General features: G+C 52.1%; 1 protein-coding gene across 2 annotated transcripts in view; it reads right to left on the bottom strand.

The window, feature by feature from the left end:
- FOXN1 (forkhead box N1) overlaps positions 1 to 16,747 on the bottom strand; it is a 73,616-nt gene extending 56,869 nt beyond the window's left edge. For both annotated transcript variants that reach the window (XM_015421879.1, XM_015421880.1), the window contains exon 1: positions 16,649 to 16,747. The gene's annotated coding sequence lies outside the window, so the exon portion shown is untranslated. The remainder of the gene's footprint in view (positions 1 to 16,648) is intronic.
- Between the last annotated feature and the right edge of the window lie 8,572 nt (positions 16,748 to 25,319).

Here is a 25,319-nt window from a genome sequence, read left to right as displayed (position 1 = left end):
CCCCCCCCCTCTTTCCCCCCCCCCCAAGCACCAAGGATACAGAGCATCACTGGCCCAGACATAAGAACATCAGAGAAGCCAGGCTGGATCAGGCCAGTGGCCCATCCAGTCCAACACTCTGCATCACACAGTGGTTAAAAACCAGGTGTCATCAGGAGGTCCACCAGTGGGGCCAGAAGTCCAGAAGACCTCGCAATCTTGCCCCCCAAGCACCAAGGATACAGAGCATCACTGCCCCAGACATAAGAACATCAGAGAAACCATGCTGGATCAGGCCAGTGGCCCATCCAGTCCAACACTCTGCATCACACAGTGGTTAAAACCCAGGTGCCATCAGGAGGTCCACCAGTGGGGCCAGAACTCCAGAAGCCCTCCCACTCTTGCCCCCCAAGCACCAAGGATACAGAGCATCAGTGCCCCAGACATAGTGTTCTGTCTATACCTTGTGGCTAATAGCCACTCGTGGACCTCTGCCTCATATGTCCATCCAGTCCCCTTTTGAAGCTGACTGTGCTTGTAGCTGCCACCACTTCATGCGGCAGGGAATTCCTGCAGCAGGGGAATAGATTCCAGCACAGAGAGCGTAGCCTTGCAAGAGGCTTTATCACTGTCTTTTCAAGAAGTAGTGCTGTTCCTGAGTTGTTCGATATTCAGGAGAATCGCAGGTTCCGCCCCCCCAAACATGGGTGAGTTCTCTACATAGAGTTGCCAAACTCCAGCTGGGGGCTGGAGATCTTCCACGAATACAATTGATCTCCAGGCAAAAGGGATCAGTTCCCCTTGAGAAAATGGCTGCTTTGGAGGGAGGACTCCGTGGCATTGTACCCAGTAGATGTCCTGCCCCCCCCCAAGCCCCCCTCCCCCCCTTTTTTTTGCCCCCCGGAGGGGATTTCTTATTGCATTTTTATTAAGACTACAAACTACAACAGAAATAAGGACAGGGACTACATTTAGGGATAAAGAAAAGATACCCACTACTTCCTAAAAACCCAAGAGAGGAGATCATCAAATTAGCTTAACATACGTTCTCTCTCAATCACGCTAGTCCCATTATGAACTGAGTCAAGTATAGTATTACCTTTTTCAAATCTTAACTTTAACTGTTAACAAGAAAGACCCCTAAGCATCTAGTGTCAATATTTTCAAAGGCTCCACCCCCACCCCCCAATCTCCAGGTATTTTCCCACCCTGAGCTGGCAACCCTATCTCTACGCAGTTGGGCATTTCCAAAAGTGATTCTAAGAGTGAAGCCAGGAAGGTTATTGTAACAGGCTGGGCTATAACCGGAGAGACCCTGGTTCAAACCCCCTCTCCTGCTATGAAACGCACTGGATGACCTTAGGCCAGGCACTGTCCCGCACCTACCCCACAAGGTGGTTGTTTGTGAGGATGAAAGGAGGGGGGGGGGAAGAACCATGGCTGTCATCATGTGGTCCTCAGAGGGTGAGATAAGAAACCCTTTCCTAGAACCTTCAGACTGAGCATTTGGTTTACAGATCAGGAGCCTTCAGGCAAGAGAGTGTCTAAGAAGTACAAAAGACAAGAGAAAGAAACTTTCTCCCCCTTTCCTTATTCTATAGCTTCACGACATTGAGAAAGGAGCTGACAAGGAGGCCTTGTCTGTTCCTGGGCCGTTACGAACATCAGAAGGGCCCTGCTGGACCAGACCAGTAGTCCATCTAGTCCAGCACTCTGTCTTGTACAGTGGCCCACCAGTTCCTCTGGAGGATCGACAAAAAGGGCATATTGGCCGAGGCCTTAACCTGATGTTGCCTCCTGGCCCTGGGATCCAGAGGTTTAGTGCCTCTGAATGTGGAGCTTCCCTTTAGTCACCAGGGCTAGTAGCCGCTGAGAGACCTCTCCTCCGTGAATCTGTCTGTTCCGGGTGGCGCTGGCATTAGAGACCAGCAAGAAGTTTGAAGCAGCCATTTTCCAAATTTGGGAGGAGCTTGATATTGGACCTCTCTCTGAAATGGGAGGAGATGCCCATCCAAAAACAGTGTCAAGAATTGCTTCTTTTCCTGGAGGTGGTGCCCATCCCAGCCCAGCCGCGTTGACAGACGGGCAGAAGTGGCCGGCCTTGAGCTAAGGAACTGGCAGCTGTGAGCTCTGAAGCAAGGAACACAGGGCCAAGACCAGTGTTCCCTCTAAGCTGAGTTAGTGTGAGCTAGCTCACAGTTTTTTAGCCTCTGGCTCACAGATGTTTGTCTTCGCTCAGGAAGGGTGGCTCCAGAGCAAACTAATTTACGCAGGAGCCAAATCGCTTGCTCACAACTTTAATGCCAGTAGCTTAAAAAGTAGAATTTTTGCTCACAAGACTCCACAGCTTAGAAGGAACATTGGCCAAGACCCGCTCTCATGTTTCTGCCTGCATGTGGGAAGGACTCAAAGCCGGCCTGGGGATTTCCGACGAGTGTGTATTGTGGAGGCCTGGATCTTCACCAAACAGAACCTCCTGTGGGTGACCTGGTAAGAACCAAGAGTGGCAGAGCAGGGAGTCAGGGGCTGGGTTCCGTTGGTACGGTGGCATTGGTTGTTTCCTGCCCCATCTCTCCACAAGCAGAAGGTGCTACTGAATGGCACAGATGTTGGCAGCAGTCTGTAGCACCTTTGCTTTTGGGCAGCCTCCGTCAGGCTGATAATGGCAACAGAAGAATGCCCACCCTCTGTGGCATCGGCAAGACCCTAGCACTACCAAGAAATGCTCATCTGCAGTGTCAGGCCGGGCCTCTAGACCCAGCACTGCTGCCCCACCCCCACCCCCGGTGACCATCACTTCGTTCTGGATACTGGGCCATCGATTGAAGGACCACGTGCACGCCCAGGCGTCCCCAACCTTTCGGAGCCTGCGGGCACCTTTGGAATTCTGACAGACTGTGGTGGGCGCAGCCACAAAACGGCTACCACAGGAGGTGGAGCCGGCCACAAAACAGCTGCCACGGCTTACCTCCAGCTGTATCACGAAGACCCTCGTGTTGTGGTGGCAGCTACTGCTGAAGCAAGGCCTTTAAAAATCATATCACCAATGGCCAATAGCCCCACCCACTTTCTATAAACACTCTGTGGGCACCAGGAAAGGTGAGGGTGGGCGCTATTGTACCCATGGGCACCATGTTGGTGACCCCTGCACTACATCTGTTCTCAGGCAGGGACTGCAATGGAGACACCGTGGCTGGAATATCCTTAGAGGACAGTGACCCCAGGTAGGGAATAAATGCTGGCTGGTTGGTGGGATCCTTTTCCAACTGCACACATTATGTGCTTTTACTTTTACCCCCAAACAGGGTGGAGGTTTACCTCCTTAATATCCCAGGCCACCTCGAAATATCGCGCACGCGCGCACGCACACACACACAGAGCCTTAAGTTTTTGCTTCACTAAGCTGGTCCTTATCATTCAGACAAGGCAGCAGAACACACCCAAGGCCACCTGCAGAGACATCCGACAGGAAGAATTGCCAAACGTGGGGACCTCTCCCGTGACAACTTGTTGATCGGCACCCTCACTGTTTTCCCACAAGGGATTTAGTGTTAAACGGGACCCAAAGGCCACTCGACTCTACGCACACATCTCAGATCTCCCTCTGCATCCCAGACCTCCATGTGCATGGAGCAGAGACCTGATGCCCTGCAGGGAGCACCAATCTCTCCGGAAAGCAGAACTCAACCCCTACTTGTCAAACCTGGAGTAGAAACAAAGCTTCACTCCCCAACACTGCTCCTTCAATCTGGGCCAGAGTTTTAGAACGCCCGTCATCCACTTCATGCCCTGAACTGGATAACCCCAGCTGGCTCGATCTCATCAGATCTGGGAAACTAAGCAGGGCCGGTCCTGGCTACCATTTGGATGGGAGACCGCCAAAGAATACCAGGGTCATGATGTGGAGGCAGGCAATGGCAAAACAACCTCTGAATGCCCCTTGCCTTGAAAACCCTCCTGGGTCACTATAAGTAAGCTGTGACTCAATAGCGGGGGGGAGTCCACTCCAGGACTTGGTGTGGGTGAGAACAGAGAGAAAGGAAGCTGTTGCCACTGCAGCTCCAGCCAGAGAAAGAACTGGGCTGACCAAACTGTGCTCTTGTTTGAAACGACACTGCCTCCTCATTTTGATACCTAGCATAAGGACACTACAGAAGGTTAGTCAAGGTGGGGGGAATCGGGGGTCTCGTAACCTCTCCAGCATCCCATTCCACCTCAGGGTCCTGTAGTCAGGGTTCATTTCCTGCCGGAGCGCCCCAAAGCGGCGCTCTGGCAGTAAGGAGCCCAGGCCCCACCCCCTGCCCGCAGAGAGACACAGGGTGGGGGGATTTAAACTCATTTGCATATGCCTTGACTCATTTTAAACATGCCTGCCCTTTGTCAGGGGGTGTGGCATATGCAAATGAGTTACAGAAATGAGCTCCTGCACCTCTTTTTATAGGAAATGACCCCTGCCTGTAGTGCTCTTGAGTGCTAGACCAGTCAGCCTGAAGGGGGGTAGCCCTCGAAGCACGTGGCTTGCTTTGGCAGCAGACCAAGGACCCGCCTTTCCCCCAGAGTCAGTCCCTTGGGTTGCCTTCCTCTATCACATTCATGCACCCCTGGCCACCTTCCCTTGCCACAAGGCTAACTCCAACGTGCCTCTGTGCATCTACAATTAGCAGCCTCTGGCACCAGGACAGGAGGGCATGCCTGCATCCCCCGCTGAAGAGTTTCATAAATAATGTTGGGTCTTTCTTTTCTCACTCCTGGGGTTGCTGAGCATGTGCAGAGAGCGCTAGCCAAGACACACAGCCAGGAGAGGACTTGGAAGCAGAGGGAATGCGCCTCCTTCAGATCTCACCTCAACCTGCCCTCCCATCCCTGATTGCTAGGGGTACCAGCTCCAGGTTCGGAAATACCTGGAGATTTTGGGGGTGGAGCCGGAGGGTTTGGTTTGGGGGGGGGGAAAGGGACTTCAGTGGGGTCTAATGCCATAGAGTCCACCTCCCAGAGCAGCCATTCTATCCAGGTGAACTGATCTCTGTCACCTAGAGATCAACTGCAATAGCAGGAGATCTCCAGCCATTACCTGGAGGTTGGCAGCCCTACTGGTTGCTATATGGGCAGGTGGAAGGATGATACCATGAGGCCCAGTGCAAAAGAGAGGAAGGTGGTTTATATAAAGGATGCTGAAACCAGAATAATCAGTGCTAATGAATACTGTTTCGTACAGGAGTACCTCAGTCTTGGAAGGTGGGATGGCGCGGAGTTGTTTTCTGTTGCCCCAGAAGGTCACACCAGAACCAATGGGTTGAAATTAAATCGGAAGAGTGGAAGAGAACATAAGAACATAAGAGAAGCCAATGTTGGATCAGGCCAATGGCCCATCCAGTCCAACATTCTGTGTCACACAGGGGCCCAAAATACCAGGTGCCATCAGGAGGCCCAGCAGGGGCCAGGACACCAGATACAATGTTCCCTCTAAGCTGCGGAGTCCTGTGAGCAAAAATTCTACTTTGTGAGCTACTGGCATTAAAGCTGTGAGCGAGCGATTTGGCTCCTGCATAAATTAGTGTGCTCTGGAGCCATCCGTGCTGAGCTAAGACAAAAAGCTGTGAGCTGGAAGCTGAAAAATTCACACTAACTCAGCTTAAAGGGAACACTGCACCAGAAGCCCTCCCACTGTTCAACCCCCCCAAGCACCAAGAATACAAGAATACCAAGAGTTTTTGGGTAAACATTAGGAAGAACTTGCCGACCGTTCGAGTGGTTCCTCAGTGGAACAGGCTTCCTCGGGAGGTGGTGGGCTCTCTTTCTTGGGAGGTTTTCCAACAGGGGCTAGATGGCCATCTGACAGCAACGCTGGTTGTGTGAACTTAGGCAGGTCACGAGAGGGAGGGCAGGAAGGGTTGCCTCAGCGCTTAGTTCTTGTGGCCCTTTCTTACACACCCAGGGAAATGCTGATCGACACTTTGGGGTCAGGAAGCCATTTTTCTCCAGGCCAGTTTGGCCAGGGATCCTGGAGGTTTTTTGTCATCTTCTGGGTGTGGAACAGCGGTCACTGGGGGTGTGGAGGGGTAGGTATTTGTGAATTTCCTGCATTGTACAGGGGGTTGGACTCGATGACCTTTCCAACTCTATGATTCTATTCTACGATTCTAATAAGGGTGTTTTTAATCATGGTGGTGAAAAGCGCCGTGATGTCGCAGCCCACTTATGGCGACCCCGTAGGGTTTTCAAGGCACGAGACGTTCAGAGGTGGTTTGCCATTGCCTGCCTCTGTGTCACACGCCTGGTTTTCCTTGGAGGTCTCCCATCCAAATACTGACCAGGGCCAACCTATCTTAGCTTCCGAGATCTGACCATATCAGGCTAGCCTGGGCCATCCAGGCCAGGGCTCCATAAATGTATTAATTTATTTATTATATTCAGTTTATCAGATGCCCGTCCCTGTGAAGAGGGCTCAGGGTGCCTTACATCAACGGTAAACACAATATCATTGGATTAAAACAGCACTAAAATACTTAAAAAACAGTCAGAAAAACAGCACTAAATTCAAGATGATGGTAATTTCCACCCAGCCCCCTGGGTGGAGGGGATATGTAGGAATAAAGGGGAGGTTGGCGTATGAGAGTGCCGGACCGTCACTGCCCTCAGCCAAATGCCTGGCGGAACATCTCTGCCCCGTAGGGCACGGATGTTCTCTGGCAGGGAGTTCCACCAGGAGGGGGCCAGGACCAAAGAGGCCCTGGCCCTAGTTGAGGACAGCTGGATCTTTCTCAGGGTGGGGACCACCAAGAGGTTCCTATTACTAAAGCGTAACGCTCTTCCAGGGACATATGCAGAGCGTATTTTCTTTGCCACTAAATAAACACAGTGGACACCCCCCCACCAGGGGTCATTTTGCAGAAAAAGAGGTGCAGGAGCTCATTAGCATAACTTATTTGCATATGCCACACCCCCTGACATCACCGGAAGTGTGTCAGAAGGCAACACCCACCGCTCAGGCTCCACTGGACTGTTTTGGATTCCTAGCTATTGGGAGGGGGGGGGATGTGCAGATCTGTCCTCGCAGAGGAGGGAGAGCTTGTACCTGAATAAAACTTGGTCTTAAAGGTGCCACTGGACTGTTTTCAACCGGGGGGCCGGGGGGAGCTCTGCAACTTACCTGGCTGCTTCTTGCTCTGACTGAGGGCTGCTGGGAGCAGGGGGTGGGGCTTGTTGCATGTGCCCGCCCCCTGGGCTCTTTACTGCCGGAGCTCCGCTCCTGTGCGCTCCTGCAGGAAATGACCCCTGCCCCCCACACACCAGGACATTTGGAACCTTTTCTTACAAATCACTCCCTTTCTGACGTCCTGGGTGTCTGGAGAGAGAAGAAGGCATAGATATGAGCAAGGAACGATGCACCGTAGAGGTTATCCAGGTGGCCTGGAACTTCCGTAGAGAGGAAGGTACCTCTGAATGCTGAAGACAGACGGGGCTGTCTTTGGCAGCTGGACTCACAAAGCCAAGCAACTCCAGTCTTCCTGTCCGTAAAGAGGGGCTGCAGGCAAAGGCTGGCCCAAAGATGATGCTCAGGATGGGGCTGTTCTGTGTTGTCTGTGGGATCTGCAGCTTCTCTCTCTCTCCCAGCTTAGTTTTGGATTTAGCCCTCTTCAGAGAAAGACAAATAGGCTGGGAAGGAGCCTCTGAGAGAGGCTCATGGGGTGAGTAAGCACAGGCAACTTCCCTCCAGAGACTCGCTCCAGGCAGGGGTAGGGAACGTGGCGCGTTTCAAGTGGGAACCTTTTTCTCTCTCGCTTTTTGATGAATGAAAGAACTCCCCCTACCCCACCCCCACCCCTGCACCACTCAGCCCTTTAATAATAATAAGTCAGAGCAATCTCAAAACTGTAGAGTCTGCTCTTTGGGGGGAAGGGAAGGGCCCAGCTTTGCTTTTCTCTGCTGTCCAACAGCACATGTTGGCTGCTTGCCTTCAGCGAGTCCCAGGGAACAGGCGCATCCTTGTGGGTCCAGCGGCGCAGCAGGGCAAGCAAGAGAGGTGCTGGACCCCAGGCAGGCCCATTGGCAAACCGTAATGTTTGGCTGGGCTTTGGAGGGAAGTCGGGCTCAGACCGGTGTGTGGGGGAAAGGCTGGAGTCTGGAGTGACTCCATGCTAAAAGAAAGGCTCTCTGCACATGTTCAAGGGAATCTGTGCATCATCTAGGTATCAGCTCTGTGGCGCATGAAGTCTTGGGGCATAGGTGGGGGGGGAAGTGTATTCACACCTCCTCAGTGCCGCACTCAGAATGCCGTTACATAAAGTCATTGTTCAATAGACTTACTTTATGTGATTTGTGCCACAAAATGCAAAGCAAAAGTGATTTCGCTTTTTTTAAAAATATAATGTGAGCCTAACCATTTTTTATTTTTTTAAATCTCCTCTTGCAAATGATGACATTTCAGAACCAGGCTGCAGAATTTCAAAATGTTTGCAAAACTGCTTCTGGTTTGAACATGGCTAGACTGCTAGGTTCACCCATCCAGGCCCATCCCTTGATGTCTGCCACACTGCAAATGAGCCCTCTGCTATCGTCCCCTACAGTGGGGCTGTTGGCCCTCATTAATTCTCCCCTGTGGGATCCAGCCCTTTTATTCCTAACTTCATGTATAGTCTCACCCTTCTCACTGAGAAAACACCTAACCAAGACAAATCTTGCGGGTCTCTAAGGTGCTCCAAACTAGCTTTCTCCTGAGACTCAAATAATTACAAAATATTAAGAACCAATTCAAACAAATAGCCAGGACCTCGCATAGCACCATAGGACTACAGACCTGGAAAATCAGGTAAACCAAAAGACTGTCTAAGGCATATAATTGCCAGCTCTGAATTGTGAAATTCCTGGAGATTTGGGGTGGGGTTTAGTCATGCCGGCCACATGACCACGGAAACGTCTTCGGACAGCGCTGGCTCTTCGGCTTTGAAACGGAGATGAGCACCGCAACCCTAGAGTCAGATTCGACTGGCTTTCGAGCAAGGAAACCTTTACCTTTACTATAATGTCATATAGTCCACCTTCCAAAAGCTGCCATTTTGCCAAGAGGCACTGATCTCTTTTACTTGGAGACCAGTTGCAATCCTGGAAGATGTCCAGCCCCCAGCTGGAGACTGGCAACTAATGCTCCCTCTAAGCTGTGGCGTCTTGTGAGCAAAAATTCTACTTTGTGAGCTTCTGGCATTAAAGTTGTGAGCGAGCGATTTGGCTGCTGCATAAATCAGTTTGCTCTGGAGCCATCCTTCCTGAGCTAAGACAAAAATGTGTGAGCCGGAGGCTAAAAAACTGTGAGCTAGCTCACACTGACTCAGCTTAGAGGGAACATTGCGTGGCAACCCGACTGAAGCATGACATCCCACAACATCAAAAGCAGATCACAAATGCAGAATCAATGCAGTAAAAGCCAGGTGACACTACAATAAACATTGTGATTTAGTAAATCCCGTTCCCTTACAGAACACTCTCCCGGACTGTTCCATTATAATGTTCCATTATAACCCTTTACAAAAATGCCCACCTGAACCTTTCTGTTCTGCGCCCTCATCAGAGTGATCAAAGCATGGGGGGGTCTTTCTGATCTCCCCTGGCAGGCCATTGTATAACACCAGAGAATGCACACGAATGAGCAGTTGCCAATTATACCTCTTTGCAGGGTGGCACCTTCAGAAGGTTTTATTCAGATGAGTGAAGCTGTCCGGGTAAAGCGCAGCAGGAGAGGTGGTCCTGCAGGTAGGTAGGTTCAAGCCTTTGTAGGTGATAACCAGTAGGTGATAACCAGACCCTTGAATTGGACCCGGTAACTGATCAATAACTGATAGAACGTCTGCAGAATTTTCCTGCCAGCACCCGATCCTGAACACACACACACACACTGAACCAGACCATCAGTCCATCAAAGGCAGCGTCATCTACTCAAACCGGCAACAGCTCTCCGGGGTCTTGGGCATGAAGGTCTTTCACATCACCGATTGCCTGTTCCTTTTTAACTGGAGATGCTAGGGACTGAACCTGGGACCTTCTGCATGCCAAGCAGAGGCTCTTCCACTCAGCCACGGCCCCTTCCTATACTGCAGCACCCTAGCCATACTTTGCAAAGGGTGTTTTGAACATCTCTCCAAAGTCTCAGGCAGAGGCTTTTCACGTCAACTAATGCTCCCTAAGGCATGCTGGGTCAGCCTGGCCCTTTTCAACTGGAGATGCCGAGGATTGAACCTGGGACCTTTTGCATGCCAAGCAGAGGCTCTTCCACTCAGCCACGCCCCCTTCCTATACTGCAGCACCCCAGCCATACTTTGCAAAGGGCGTTTTGCACAGCTGTGTGACAACAACCCACTTCTTCATTTCAGATGCCACTGGGGAGGGAGCTGGGGAGTCTTCTGTCCAGTTTTCCTGAAGAGGCCAAGAAACTCACCAGGTGCACCAAGAAAATAGCTGTTTGGCTCTCGAATTGTCTGGAAGGCAGGTAGCCATCCGGGATGCTTTTGCCAGCCCACCGAGGGAGACGAGGAAGCAAGCTCCTTCAGCCGGTGACTGGGAGAACAGGTTCCAGACTCACCTTCTGGCTCGCTACCATTTGCCCAAGTTGCCAAGACCTGCCTCGGCAGGTCTGATGAACTGGCAGCCACCAAAGGGCAGCGTACCCACAGCTCCAATTGGGGCTCTTCAGAAAGAGGGAGGCCCCCGGCTGAGGGATGCAAGGCAAGCTGGCAGGCAGGGGAGGCAGGGAGGAGGGACAGAGCCACTGTGGTCCTTTCCGCACTAGACCTTAAACCCTGGTTCAACCCTGTCCCCGAACTTACCTTCTACACTACACGCGAGTTCACCCCTGTAATTATCTCGGGGTATTTTCTGTTTCCACATTACACTGAGGTCACCCCGGTTTCGCCCCACACTTGTCCCAGGATAAACGGATGCTGTTATAACCGGGGATAAATGCAAGGTCTTGTGTCACAAGCTGAATGCTGATAAAACCAGGGATGAGATCCAAGTGTGGAAAGGACCTGAGACAGCAGAGTTGCAGAGCGGGAGGCCCTAAGGCATGCTGGGTCAGCAAAGGAGATCAAAGAATCTCTTGTCCCGCTGGATTGTATCCCGTGCAGACCACGATAGCGCTGGTCAGCAATGGAGCAGAGTTGTTTTCTGTTGCCCCAGAAGGACGGATCAGAACCAACTGGTTGAAATTCGTGACAGACCGGTTCCTTGCTGGAACAGGCTTCCTCGGGAGGTGGTGGGCTCTCCTTCCTTGAGGGTTTTTAAGCAGAGGCTAGATGGCCATCGGAGCTGCAGTGGCTTAGAGGTTCAGATGCTGAGCTGCAGCCCAGAAGCTTTGCCCCAAAGGGTGCCGTTCGAGGCTGAACACTGAGGCAGGACCGCTGCTTACCCGGCAGCTGATTTCCAGTGTGGAGAGAATATTTTTGCATGGGGATGTCTTTCCATCACGTGCTCCCCACCCCAAGCACACGCATGGCTGGCTGGAGTGGTGTGGTGTGGCCCACAGAATGAGAGAGATGCTGGAGAAACGAGGGATGCTGTCAAGTGAAGGAGGGAACTCAGAACAGACCAGGTTGGGAGAGGAGGAGGAGGAGGAGGAGAAGAAGAGGAGATTGGATTGATACCCCATGGCCCTTCAGTACCCAAAGGAGTCTCAGAGCGGCTTACAAACTCCTTTTCCCTTCCCCTCCCCACAACAGACACCCTGTGAGGTAGGTGGGGCTGAGAGAGCTCTGACAGAGACTGCTCTTTTTTTCAAACAACAACTCTGACAGGACTATGGCTTGCCCAAGGTCATCCAGCAGGTGCAAGTGGAGGAGTGGGGAATCCAACCCGGATCTCCCAGATTAGAGTCACCGCACTTAACCACCACAGCAAACTGGGTGGAACAGCATGGAGGACTACGGTGGAAGGATGAGCCCCAGAAGCAAAAGTCTGCCTGCCAAGAACGGTGTAGCCAAGCTAGCCCAGTGCCAAGGGGCAAAAGCTCCAGGAAAGAGCCGGTGGGGAACCAGGCATGAGGGGAAGAACTGCTGGGTGCCTAGGAAGTTCAGCTGCAACAAGCGATGCTGCTCTTGAGAAGTCCTCCTTCAACTGCATCTGAGATAGTTCAAGACGGGTGGTCGTGTTAGTCTGTCAGGAGCAGTAGAAAAGAGCGAGAGTCCAGGAGCACCTTCAAGACTAACAACATTTGGAGCAGGGGAGGAGCTTTCATGAGCCCCTGCTCTCTTCTTTATATGCTTCCAAGAGTAAGCCTTGCTGGATTCTGCCTTGTGTAGCATTCATACAACACATTCATCGGGAATGCTGACAAGCGCCTTAGTCCTGCATTGCACGGATTGAGGAGTCAAGATTGAGAGGGGCATGGAACTTCGGGGTGGGACCATCTTGGTCCCGATCCTATGCCAGCTTCACAGGTAAAACTAAAACAAAAAAGAACCCGCCCCCTTTCCCAGTTCCTTCCTGTTTTGACAGCTGAAAGTCTTGGGGATGTGCTTTCAGCCCTGGCTCTGGCTGAGGTGTTCTCTCCTCCTCCGTTTCCACCCACCTGGGGAAAGGGGGAAAATCTTTTTTTTTTTTTTTTGCACAGTTCTGAACTCAGGCCTGGGAAAGACCTGGCCCTTGGTGTGCCCAGGGGAAGGTGTATCAAAGCCAGGGCTGCCTCCTTCTCTGCCACTAATTTCCCTTAGCGCAATCTTTGAAATTAATCTCCCTGTTCTCCCAGTTAATTCCCTCTCTCTTTGGAAAGGTGGGGGAAGACAGAATGGGATGGGGAGCCTCAGCCTGACTATGAAGCAAAATGACTCTCCCTGCATCCAGGCATAAGGTGTCTCAGCCCTGCTGCTTGTGCTGGTTCTTCACATGAACAGAGAACAGGAGAGGAGGCATTTGTCATGCAGATGAGCATTCTGACCTGTCTCAGGGTGAAATGGCATGAGAACACCAGCCTTGGAGGCTGGCCTGAGATTCCAGCTGCTTGTCCTTAGCTCCAGCTGGCATGGATGACACCCAGCTTTGCCCTGCTAGGTTCCCCTTTGTCCCCAAACTTTGTGATTCAGGAGAGGGGGGAAATCTGACTTCTGATCCAACCACCTGGAAGGAATCTTTAATCCATTAACACCGGAGAGCCAGTTGGGTGACCGGTCCTACTTTTCAGTGAAATTGATGAGTACGTTCAGAACTACGCTTCATCATACAGGGCATAATAAAACTGTGGAACTCACGGCCACAAGATGTGATGATGGCTCCCGGTTAGATGGCCTGAAAGGAGGAACAGACCAATTCATCGAGGAGATGATGTCCCTTGAGAGCTATTTACTGTGAGAACTGAATGGCTCCTCCTCGTCCATAGGCAGGAAACGACTGAAGGGCAGGATTCGAGGAGTGGGACTTCTCAAGGGCTTCCCAAGGGGGCCTGGCTGGCCACAAAACAAATTACACTCAGTAGGCAGTGACTACCCTGGGACACAAAAGCAGATGCAAAGATACTGTGTGTCCTGCCAAGTGTGGAAGGGATAGTATGCAAACTTTGTGGTTTTACAGCTCTCTTGACCCAGCAGAATAGGAAGATCACAGATCTGGCGATCAAATTGGGCTATATGCCACAGCAACTGTGGATGTGGATTCTAGATCAAATTGAGCCTGAATTCTCCCTAGAAGCTAAGATGACTAAACTGAAGCTATCATACTCCGGTCACATTATAAGAAGACAATCAATGGAAAAGACAATAATGCTAAGAAAAGTTGGAGGCGGCAGGGAAAGAAGAAGACCCAACATGAGATGGATGGACTCAATCAAAGAAGCCACAACCCTCCGTTTGCAAGACCAGAGCAAGGCTGTCAATGAAAGTGTGTTTTGGAGCTCACTAATTCATAAAGATAGCTGCGGTGGCTCAAGTGGTTAAGACGCTGAACTGCGGGCTGTGGAAGGTCGGTAGTTCAGCAGTGCGAGACCCGAGTGTGCCGCTTGACGGAGTGAGCTCCCGTCTCTGGCCTCAGCTCCTGCCAGCCTAGCAGTTCAAAAGCAAGAAATTGCAAGTAGATAAATAGGTACCACTTCAGTGGGAAGGTAACAGCGTTCGGTGTTTAGTCATGCCGGCCACATGACCTCAGAAATGTCTTCGGACAGCGCTGGCTCTTCGACTTTGAAACGGAGATGAGCACCGCAACCCTAGAGTCGGATTCGACTGGCTTTCGAGCAAGGGAACCTTTACCTTTACCTAATTCATAAGGCCACCAGAAACCCGACGCAACCTGACGGTACGCAACCTGCACACAAAGGTTGACATCGCTGGTGAAGGTCGCCTCTTCTTTGATAGCTGCCAGTTTGTTTTGAGCAGGGCAAATGGAGTCCTCTGTATCCTTCCTTTGATTAGTGTAGGTAAGTTCAAGAGATTGCATAAAACTAGTTTTATACAGTCATTGGTCGGGTACATGATATTGTCTTGCTGAATGTTTGTCAAGGAAAGCGAGACTGCAAGGGGCAGCAGGCCATGGAGCCAATGAGGACTAGAGACTTGCTTTACTTAATAAAGGGAGGGGGAATTGCACAGCAGCTTTCTTCTTGAACAGCAACACATCTCCCAATACTCCCTGTAAGCTGTGGAGTCTCGTGAGCCACTGGCATTAAAGTTGTGAGCGAGCGATTTGGCTGCCGCATAAATCAGTTTGCTCTGGAGCCCTCCTTCCTGAGCAAAGACAAAAATGGGTGAGCCAGAGGCTGACAAACTATGAGCTAGCTCACACTAACTCAGCTTAGAGGGAACACATCTCCGAAGCGCAGCCCTGCTTCTAGGTTCCCAGGAGCGGCCCATTCCGTACCTTCATGCCGATGCTGCACATCGAGAGTGTTGCCAGCACCTGTCCAGGCCTGCCTCCTTCTTTCAGGATGAAGAACAAATGGAGATGGGGTGTGGCCGGGCTCCCCTGGCTCTCGGAGCACCTGTCAACACGGCAGGGCCGGGGGTGGAAAGCACGGTGCATCGGATTCGCCCGGCCATTTCCATCCCACAGCCTCCGATGGCCCAAAGCAGGAGGGAGGTAGCCACCCGCCCTCTCCCTGCCACACCGGCAAGTGGGGCTTCGATCCTTGCCCTGCTGTGAGCAAACAGTCACTCTGGGGCCCTGGAGGTACAGTTGGGGGATGAGACCAAGCCCACTGGGTGGCCAGCTGGCACTGCTGGAGCAGGAGAGCAGGAGAGGAGTTGGAAGGAAACAGGGGCAACAGAGGGGACCCGGCAAGCTCCCGTCCTCTCTGCCTCAGTTGTTTGTCTGCAGGACGGGAATAAACCACGCTGACCAGGCCCGTAGCCGGGATTTTGTAATTTGGGGGGGCCTTTAAATAAGTCGGGGTGGCACTGACGTCACAAAATAAAAAATAAGGTTTTTAAAAACTCACTTTTGCAGCATTCACACCCTGCCTGCCTATGCAGGGAAGCAAGCCACGCTTGGGGAAGGGGCGGCTGCGGGGAGTCCTCCAGGTGGCCCAGAGAGCCGGGGGATCTGGGGGCTGAATGGAAGTCGGGGGGCCTTGGCAGGAAGTTGGGGGCCCAGGCCCCGAAATGCCCCACTGTAGCTACGGGCCTGCCGCTGACCCACATCCAAAGGCTGCTGTGCGGATTCCTGATAGGTCATTTATACTTGAAGCACTTTGACCACTTTGGCTGTTGTTGTCAGTATTTGTGTTGCTGGCTGCACAGGCCAGGCTTCACATGCCCGCTGACCCCCTGGCCTCTCTGCCCCGAGAGGGAGGACCCTGCCGGCTGCCCCTGGCTATCCCGGGCAAGCTCACTGGAGGGACCCCAAGTGGAGTCCAGGGAGAGCCAAAGAAGGCAGAGGGCTGGAGGGTGGGGGGGGGGCACCAGGTGCAATTCATGGCTGGGGGGTGGGATCCCCCTTGCTAGCTGGGTCGCATTTAGCCTGGAGGCCAGGAAGCCCTTGCAGAGAGGAAACACCAGCGACAGCCCAAAGTGACAAGACTTTCCTATGGAGAGAGTGTGCTTTGTGTGTGGGGGGGACTCATTTACTGTCAAAGAAGCAGCCAAGATTAGCTGAGATCTTATTTGCCCCCCCCCCCCCCCCCCCTGGAAGGAAAGGCAGCGTGGTGGTACATCGCCTGATCTGCCCAGGTCTGGGAAGCTAAGCGGGGTCGGGACTTGGAGGGGAGACCACCCAGGAAGACTCTGCAGAGGAAGGCGACGGCAGACCACCCCGGCTTCTCCCCTGCCTTGAGAGCCCCTTGCTGGGCTCGCCGCAAGTCAGCGCCGACGTGAGAGCGCTTTACGCGCGCACCCCCTGGTCCCCCTGCTCTGTGCCTCCCTTCCCTCCCCAGCCCGGCCCGCCGCTCTCTGCTCAGAGGCGTCGAGGGGGGCGACAAGCGAGTGCCCCCGGGAGAAGCCCGCTCTGCCCCCGCGGGACCCCGAGCCCGGCTCCGAGCTCCGCAACAGGCTGGCGCGCCGACGCTTCCCGAGCAGCATCTTTCGCCACCTGCTGAAGCGCTCCGGCAGCGCCGACGGGCAACTGCAGACGACCGAAAGGGGCAGCGGCGGGAGCCGAACGTCCCGCAAAGTTGCAGCAGCTCCCCTTCGGGGGGTCCTCGTGCCCGCGGAGCTCCCTGCCCGGCCTGCCCCCCCCCCCCATCCCGCAGCAGCGCTTTGCTTACCGGGTGTCCTCGCAGGGCCGGCGGGCAGACCTCTGGGACGAGAGAGCGCGCGTCTCCGCAGCCGGGCGCAGCCTCCGGGGGAGCCGGCAGGGCAGGTTAAGAAGGGGAGCCCTTGCCAGCCAGCCAGCCAGCCCCCTTCCCTTCTCTCCCCCCTCCCTCCCCCCCACCGACCGGCTGGGCTGGCGCGGCCAAGTTGGAAGCGGACAAGAGGTCTCCTCGCTCTCCCTCTCCCCCCCGCCTTCCTGCCGCTGCTCCACGCCGAGAGTGCCGGAGCCGAGCCCCAGAGGCGGCGGGGAGGCAAGGCAAGGCGCTGCGCGGCGCATCATGTGAGCCGGGGAGGCGGCCGGCCAGGCAAGCCCGTAATTAGGATATCGCCTCTCCTCTGCGCCTCGGGCCAGCCGGCGCGCACGGAAGGGGGCAGGGCAGCGCGCCTCTGCTCTTGGGGTGCCCCCGCTGGGGAGAAGCGGCCGGGCGAGGGGCTCTCGGAGGAGGACCCCCACCCTGAGCTTGAGCAGGGCCGGCTCACCCACTAGGCGAACTAGGCATTCGCCTAGAGCACCGGGCCCTGGATGGGGCGCCAAGCTGTGCCTCCCCCCCTCCCCCCCCTTTGGTGGCGGCCAGGGGGGGGAGAGGCGGTGGTGGCAGCAGCAAAAGGGTGGCTGGCTCCAGGTCTCCAGGCCCCACCGGGAGGTTGGCATCTGTGCCATAAGGCAGCCGTGCCTAGGGTGCAGAAACACCTCCCAGCCCTGAGCTTGAGAGCCAGCCTGGGGTCATGGCGAAGAGCCTGGGGCGAGGGTCCGGGAACACGTGGGCACAGGACTCTGCCTTAAAGGAACTGGGACCACTGGTCCGCCAAAGTCGTAAGAACAGAGGAGCATCAGAGAAGCCAATGCTGGATCAGGCCAGTGGCCCATCCAGTCCAACACTCTGTGTCACACACAGTGGCCAGAAATACCAGTGCCCTCAGGAGGTCCGGCAGTGGGGCCAGGACACGAGAAGCCCTCCCACTGCTGCCCCCCCCCAGGCACCAAGAATACAGGGCGTCACTTGCCCCAGACGGAGAGCTCCTATCTATGCCTTGTGGCTAATAGTCAGTATTGTCTACCCAGACTGGGTCTCCAGGTTCTCCAACAGAAGGCCGCCTCCTCACCTCTGGCAGCGAAGAAGAGCAAGAGTCCCGGAGCACCTTAAAGACTCACAAAATATGTGGCAGGGAATGAGCTTTCCTGAGTCACCGCTCACTTCTACAGATACCTCTGGCATAAGCCTTTCCCTGGAGATGGAGGGGATCAAACCTGGGACCTTCTGTAAGGCAAGCAAGTTCACTCGCCGCAGACAGGTTCAAATCCCCGCTCGGCCACCTTGGGCTGGTGGACACGCACTCTCCTCCCTTGCAGGGTTGTTGTGAGGATAAAACAGAGGAGAGGAGAACTGCGCAAGCCACTTTCGGGAGAAAGGCTGCTCCATCCGTGAAGCAAATAAATAATAAATTTGACTCAGGCCGTCCCGGGTGTGTGGCTGCACCTCTTTGCCCTGTCCCAGAAGCCTCTGGCAGACCTGCAGACCAGCACAGAAGTGTGTGCATGTGTGCACTGGGGGGTGGGCTATGTCGAGGGCAGGACTGACCAGGCTTGTAGCCACGATTTTTTAAATCAGGGGGCATTTAAATTTCTTAGGGGGCACTAGCTAATCAATTTAATCCGGGGGAGAAGGCTGTGACACCCTGGGCTAGATGGAAAATCAGGGGGCCTTGCCAGCAAGTTGGGGGCGTAGCCCCGAAATGCCCCACTGTCAGGGCCGGCTCACTCACTAGGCGAACTAGGCGATCGCCTAGAGCGGGACGGCCCTTAGGGGCACCAAACTTTAAATATACTACTTTATATTTTGGACTATTGCTTTAAAATATGCTTTTGTGAGTTACACTGTAAACTTGACTCTGAACTTTGTTGGTCTTAAAGGTGCCACTGGATTCTACTTTTGTTTGACTATGAACCAGTGTGTAATGCATCAATGATTGCTGGGCTCTTTCCTATTAATATTGATGTACATTGTTTTAGTTGTATCTATGAGAAACTGTGAAAATATATATATTCAAACAGAAATCTTTTAATATTAGCTACAGAATTGTAAAGATTTATTAAAAAGGTAAAGGTTTCCCTTGCTCGAAAGGGAGTTGAACCCGACTCTAGGGGGCGGTGCTCATCTCTGTTTCCAAGCCAAAGAGCCAGTGCTGTCTGAAGACATTTCAGTGGTCATGTGGCTGGCATGACTAAACACTGAGGTGCATGGAATGCTGTTACTTTCCCACCAAAGTGGTACCTATTTATCTACTTGCAATGTCTTGCTTTCGAACTGCTAGGTTGGCAGGAGCCGGTGCCAGAGATGGGAGCTCACTCAGTCACGCGGCACTAGTAGTGTCTAAATCACAGTCATTTTTGTTATTGGCCTGTACCACTTCGGCAGTTTGCTAGAAGAGGGAACCAAGCTGTAGGTGACCAGAGGGTAGTGTGAGCTAGCTCACAGTTTTGAAGCCTCCGGCTCACACATTTTTGTCTTAGCTCGGGAAGGATGGCTCCAGAGCAAACTAACTGATGCAGTAGCCAAATTGCTTGCTCATAACTATAATGTCAGTAGCTCACAAAGTAGAATTTTGGCACACAAGCCTCTGAACCAGTGTTCCCTCTAAGCTGAGTTAGTGTGAGCTAGCTCACAGTTTTTAAGCCTCCGGCTCATACATTTTTGTCTTAGCTCGGGAAGGATGGCTCCAGAGCAAATTAATTTATGCAGTAGCCAAATCACTCGCTCACAGCTTTAATGCCAGTAGCTCACAAAGTAGAATTTTGGCACACAAGACTCCACAGCTTAGAGGGAGCATTGGACTCCACAGCTTAGCGGGACCATTGGTGACAACCCTCCAATTGTGTGGGGAGGGGTCTTCATGCATGCTGTATCGCACAGTGATGGTAGTGGGAAGTGCTGTCAGGTTGCCAATGACTTGTGGCCACCCTGCAGGGTTTTCAAGGCGAGAGTCTTTCAGAGGTGGTTTGCCATGGCCTGCCTCTGCATAGCAGACTTCCTTGGTGAACTCCCATCCAAGCATTAGCCAGGGCCAGCCCTGCTTAGCTTCTGAGATCTGATGAGACTGGGTAAGCCTGGGCCATCGAGGTCAGGACTTGTCCAGTATCAGCATACGAATAATACCCCTCCACCTGCACCTTTCATTTCCTTTCCCTGGTACATGGAGGAATCACTGTGCAGTGGAGTTTGAAACAACTGGTTGAGGAATGAATTCCAGCCTCTCTTTGGTTGTCTTGCAGCTTCCTCTCCCCATCCCTTTCTGGGTAATCTGGCCCAAAACGTCCACCACCTTTCCCATTATATATCTGCAGCGAAAAGGGCTAGAGTTTTCCCCCTTTTTTAAAAAAAATATTAAAAACTGGTAAATCAGAGGAACTAAAATTTGAAATGGAAATACATAAGCAGCAGTAGATCATTGTAATGACACTGCAATATAGTGAAATAATAATTTCTGTTTTTTAAAAAAGGTCCTGCAAAAAGATCTGGGGTGGCAGAAGAAAAGGGGTGGGGGTGGGAAACTGGTTCCCGTGAGGGGCTGACAGTGCAAGGCAGGAAAATGTACATTTCCTTCAGACAGTATGATCTCACATTTGGACAGCATTCTTTTGAAAAAGGTTAAGAGTAAAGCAGGGTTTGGGGGGGGCGCGGAAAACACATGTTGAGCACAAAGCGAAACATGGAAAGAGGGCAATTACAAAACAATGCTGTGTGGAAGCTTAAAAAAAAAAGGTGCTCCCATCTGGAAGGCAAGACAGAAAAAAAACCCTCCATGCAGATGCAGCCAAGCCCTGTGAAAGGGTCGCTCTTCTCCTCATCACACGTGGCTCCTCTGGCGTACTTTGCATACGCTATTTTGGTCCGCCCTTCGATGCTTTGAAAATGTGAAAATATCCTCTTGTCTTTCATTTTTTTGCATAAGTCAAAACTTCGATGAAAGGATCAGCCACTGGGTTTCTGAGCACGGTGTGCTTTGTACTTTCTGCCAGGCCAGCCTTACAGCTACCCACAAGATCTGACTACACCTACTGCAGTCATATACGGAGGGTAATTAATGCAATTGGAGATGAACATCCCGAACTGCTGAATGCTGCAATGGATGCCCTTTCACAGAGACCGAGGGAATCTTCCCTACAGCCCTAATGTTGTTCTTTTGGAGCATGCAGGGTGAGAAAGGGAGCAAAATTCAGATCAGAATGGCTGATGTTAGAGGTCATGTATGACATTGGGAAAGAGGCAGACGTGAACACATATGAAGCTGCCTTGTACTTGAAAAGTACTGGGTTCTATGCATGGAGGGGCGGACTATGACATGCTGAACAAGTCACGTTTATTGTAGTACACACACAAAAGATGCAAACGGCCCAGCAAGGGCCAACTATATACACCCACCCCGGACACACCCACAGTCCTATTGGAAGGTTTGAATCTCCCGCCAAAGGTCCTATTGGAGGACTAAAGGTCCTATTGGAGGACTACTGTGTTAGGAACCAAGCCGGGGACTGAGGACGCAGACCCCTGGTGGTGGTCCATGGACTCAACAGTACTGAATCTGACCACTGGATCGAGGTCAGTATTGTCTAAGACTGGCAGCAGCTCTCCAGCGGCTCAGGCAGAAGTCTCTCACATCAGCTACTGCTTGGTTGTTTTAACTGGAGATGCCGGGGATTGAACCTGGAACCTTCTGTATGCCAAGCAGAGGATCTTCCACTGAGACACGGCCTCTATCCAGCCCACAATTCTGCCTCCAATAGCAGCCAACTCAAAGCCCATGAAAGGGAAGGGAGTTGATGGCCACTCTTTTTTTTTTGCTTCCAGTAGTTAATACTGATAGACTGCATCTGAACATGAAGGTTCAGTTTAGCTAGCTTTCCCTTATGTTACATCTGGGTTACAAACAGGAGTTTAGTTTTTACTTGAAAGGTTGATATTATGATGATGATGTTTTTATACTGTATGTGTTTTTTTATTGTAAGGCCCTTTGAGCAGGACTCTGAAGAGGAGGCATAGAAATATTTAAAATGAATAAATAAAATAAATCCTGGCCTGATTCCAAGTCCTTCAGACTTGCCTACTCTGGTAGGTAAGAATGCTCAGGGGAAAAAGTGAGCCAAAAGTCAACCTGTGAGCTTTGCGGATGAGCAGGTCTCCCTTCTCAACGTCTGATAGTTTTGCCACTGTAGGAATACTACTGAATTTCTCAGCCCTGCTGGCTTGATTTTTTTAAAATTCCCATTTTGAACTTCTTTCTCCTTTGCGCAAACCAAACCTGCAAGATTTGTTTATTTTTGCATCACTGTCTGTTATCTTGTGCCAATTTTCTCCTATTAAAGTGACCACATTTTTCACTCTTTCTTTTCTTTTTTGCCAATGGCATAAGAAAGATGCAAAAGGAACCGTAACCCAGGAACAGCAGCAGCAAAGATGGAGGGGGCAAAAAGGCAAAGGACCACAAGAGACATACAGAAAAAGAAACGGCTAAGACTGCCATCTTCGCCACCTGGAAGGCCCAAGCTACCTGATCTCACCAGATCTTGGAAACTAAGGAGGGTCAGCCGTGGTGAGTTTTGGGATGGGAGACCTCCAAGGAATACCAGGGTCATGATGTGGAGGCAGGCGATGGCCAAACCACCTCTGAACATCTCTTGCCTTGAAAACCCTACAGCAGTGGTGGCAAACCTATGGCACGGGTGCCAGAGGTGGCACTCAGAGCCCTCTCTGTGGGCACGCGTTCCATTGCCCCAGCCAGGCCCAGACCATCATTAAAGTGTCGAATTCTCTGCCAAATAATTTTAAGTAAATGAAAGCATTTGGTATTGCTTTCCTTACTTTGTTTGGATCATCTTAAGTTACTGTATGGGTTGTTTTTTCAAAAGTAAAACCTCAGTATTCAGGTTAAATGGCCATGTTGGCACTTTGCGATAAATAAGTGGGTTTTGGGTCGCAGTTTGGGCACTCGGTCTCCAAAAGGTTCGCCATCACTGCCCTACAAGGTCGCCGTTAAGTCAGATGTGACTTGATGGCAAGCAAAAAAAAAAAAAGAAGAACATCTTCGTGCATCCTTTTCAGTCATTTTTCTGCTGGTCTTTAAAGGGCAACTTTGTCCACTTTTTTTTTTTAAAAAAAGGCCGACTTTGCATCTTCCTCACATTTAAGCCGATGCGGCTCTGAAATGTTCAAAGGGAAAGGTGTCTGCCACCTTCAAATAGGAAAAGCGGCCTGGGATCTCTCTCCTGGGATCCCCTGCGGGGAGACACACCTGGGCGTAACTTAACCGTCTACTGCTCTGCCTTGAAATAGCAGTCGGGGCTTGCTCTTTATCTCCCGTGTGATATCCTTAGGGAGAACACACCTTCAATTGCTACATACACAACAGCCATCCGGTCCCTTCGGAAAGCGCAGGCCTGCTAGCAGAGCTGGCCTCCTGCTGAGCTGGAGAGGAGACAGACCTGGACGAAGTGCCGGGACTTGGTCGTACATCCTTGCAGCCTCTCTCCAGTGTGGGGATATCTGTGCCCTTGGCGGGTTCCCACTGGGGGGCATTCTTTCCACTGGGGAGCCAGGAGGGAGGATGTAAACGTGGAAGACTCCAGAGGAAGTCCCGAAACCAGTGCGGAAAGGATTGATGTAGGCAGGGGTCATTTCGTAGAAAAAGAGGTGCAGGAGCGCATTAGCATAATTCATTAGCATAACTTATTTGCATATGCCAAACCGTCTGACATCACCGGAAGAGTGTCAGAAGGCAACACCCACCGCTCAGGCTCCACTGGACTGTTTTGGATTGCTAGCTATGGGGGGGGAACGTGCAGATCTGCCCTCACAGAGGAGGGAGAGCTTGTACCTGAATAAAACTTGGTCTTAAAGGTGCCACTGGACTGTTTTGGACTGGGCCCCCGGGTGGGGGTGGGGCTCTGCAACTTACCTGGCTGCTTCTTGCTCTGAACTGAGGGTTGCTGGGAGCAGGGGGTGGGGCTTGTTGCATGTGCCCGCCCCCTGGGCTCTTTACTGCCGGAGCTCTGCTCTTGTGTGCTTCAGCTAATGACCCCTGGATGTAGGAGAAGTTTGCTCTGCATGTGTATCTACTTTTCTGAAAAGCAGAGTTTAGTCTTAGTCTGGGGAGTGGTCTGTCAAGTGGCACATGCAACAGGGGTGGGCGGCATGGTTGTGGAAGGAGCTGAGGTCCCTATCCTCCCTGGGTTCCATCCTCAAATCTCCAGGAGTCTCCCAGCCTGGATCTGGCTACCCGACCCCCCATCCCCCGCCAGTGGCCAGGGGGAACCTGGCAACCCTAGGAGGTGCCACACTGGCCACTGCTGACCTAAACAGATGCACACTTATCCCATCAGACCCACAGGCCAAACCACCTGGCGCAGGACAAGGGGAGTGGGTGACTTCATCGCAGCCCCCCCTTTTTCCTGAGGACTTTCACTAGTCTTGATGAATCAAAATGAATTCCTCAGATGTCTTGCCTGAGGAAGGGAAAGGGAAAGGGGGTCGGCTGCGGAGGGGGAAGTTCCAGAGCCGGAGCTAAGGAACAGCGGCAACCTCAGTGAGAGATTGGCCGCTTTCTTAGGGCTATCCTTCCCTTGAAGAAACTGAAGTTGGGTAGTGGCTTGTGTTTGACTTGCAGTCACTGATTGGAGGAGATCGATCGGATCTGCATACATTTGCATGTGAGCAAATTTGTTCTGAAGGGGGGGGCACAATTTTATTTTAGATGTCCCAGAAGGGCCTTATCTCTGAAGCGGCAATCCCCCTCCCCCGCCCATGAGAAAGGAGAAGAATCTGCAACTGCCCCTGTATAAATCGATGGTACGACCTCATTTGGAGTACTGCGTAGAGTTCTGGTCACCACACCTCAAAAAGGATATTATAGCATTGGGAAAAGTGCAGAAAAAGGGCAACTAGGATGATAAAAGGGTGGGAACACTTTCCCTATGAAGAAAGGTTGAAGCGCTTGGGGCTCTTTAGCTTGGAGAAACGACGACTGAGGGGTGACATGATTGAGGTTCATAAGATTATGCATGGGAAAGAGCAGGTAGAGAAAGAGGTACTTTTCTCCCTTTCTCACAATACAAGAACTCGTGGGCACTCCATGAAATTGCTGAGCGGTCGGGTTAGAACGGATAAAAGGAAGTACTTCTTTACCCAAAGAGTGATTAACACGTGGAATTCACTGCCACTGAAGGTGGTGGCGGCTACAAGCATGGACAGCTTCAAGAGGGAATTAGATGAACATATGGAGCAGAGGTCCATCAGTGGCTATTAACCACGAGGTATAGATGGGAACTCTCAGTCTGGGGCAAGGGATGCTCTGTATTCTTGGTGCTTGGGGGGGGGACAGTGGGAGGTCTTCTAGTGTCCTGGCCCCACTGATGGACCTCCTGATGGCACCTGGTATTTTTGGCCACTGTGTGACTGAGTGTTGGACTGATGGGCCTTTGTGAGAAGCTCATACAATTGAGTCAAAAACCACCCCTCCTCTTCATACACAGACTACAAACACTCTGCACATGGGCTTTCTCTCACTGCACAGTAACCCCTAACAAATATCCACCTACCTGCCATTAGGGGACTATTTCTAGATTGGAGAGAA

Source organism: Gekko japonicus, unplaced genomic scaffold, assembly GCF_001447785.1.
Source record: "Gekko japonicus isolate JY-2015 unplaced genomic scaffold, Gekko_japonicus_V1.1 scaffold21, whole genome shotgun sequence".
NCBI classification, from domain to species: domain Eukaryota; kingdom Metazoa; phylum Chordata; class Lepidosauria; order Squamata; family Gekkonidae; genus Gekko; species Gekko japonicus.
The sequence above is the reverse complement of the archived record's forward strand: the minus strand, read 5'-3'. Positions and strand labels throughout refer to the sequence as shown.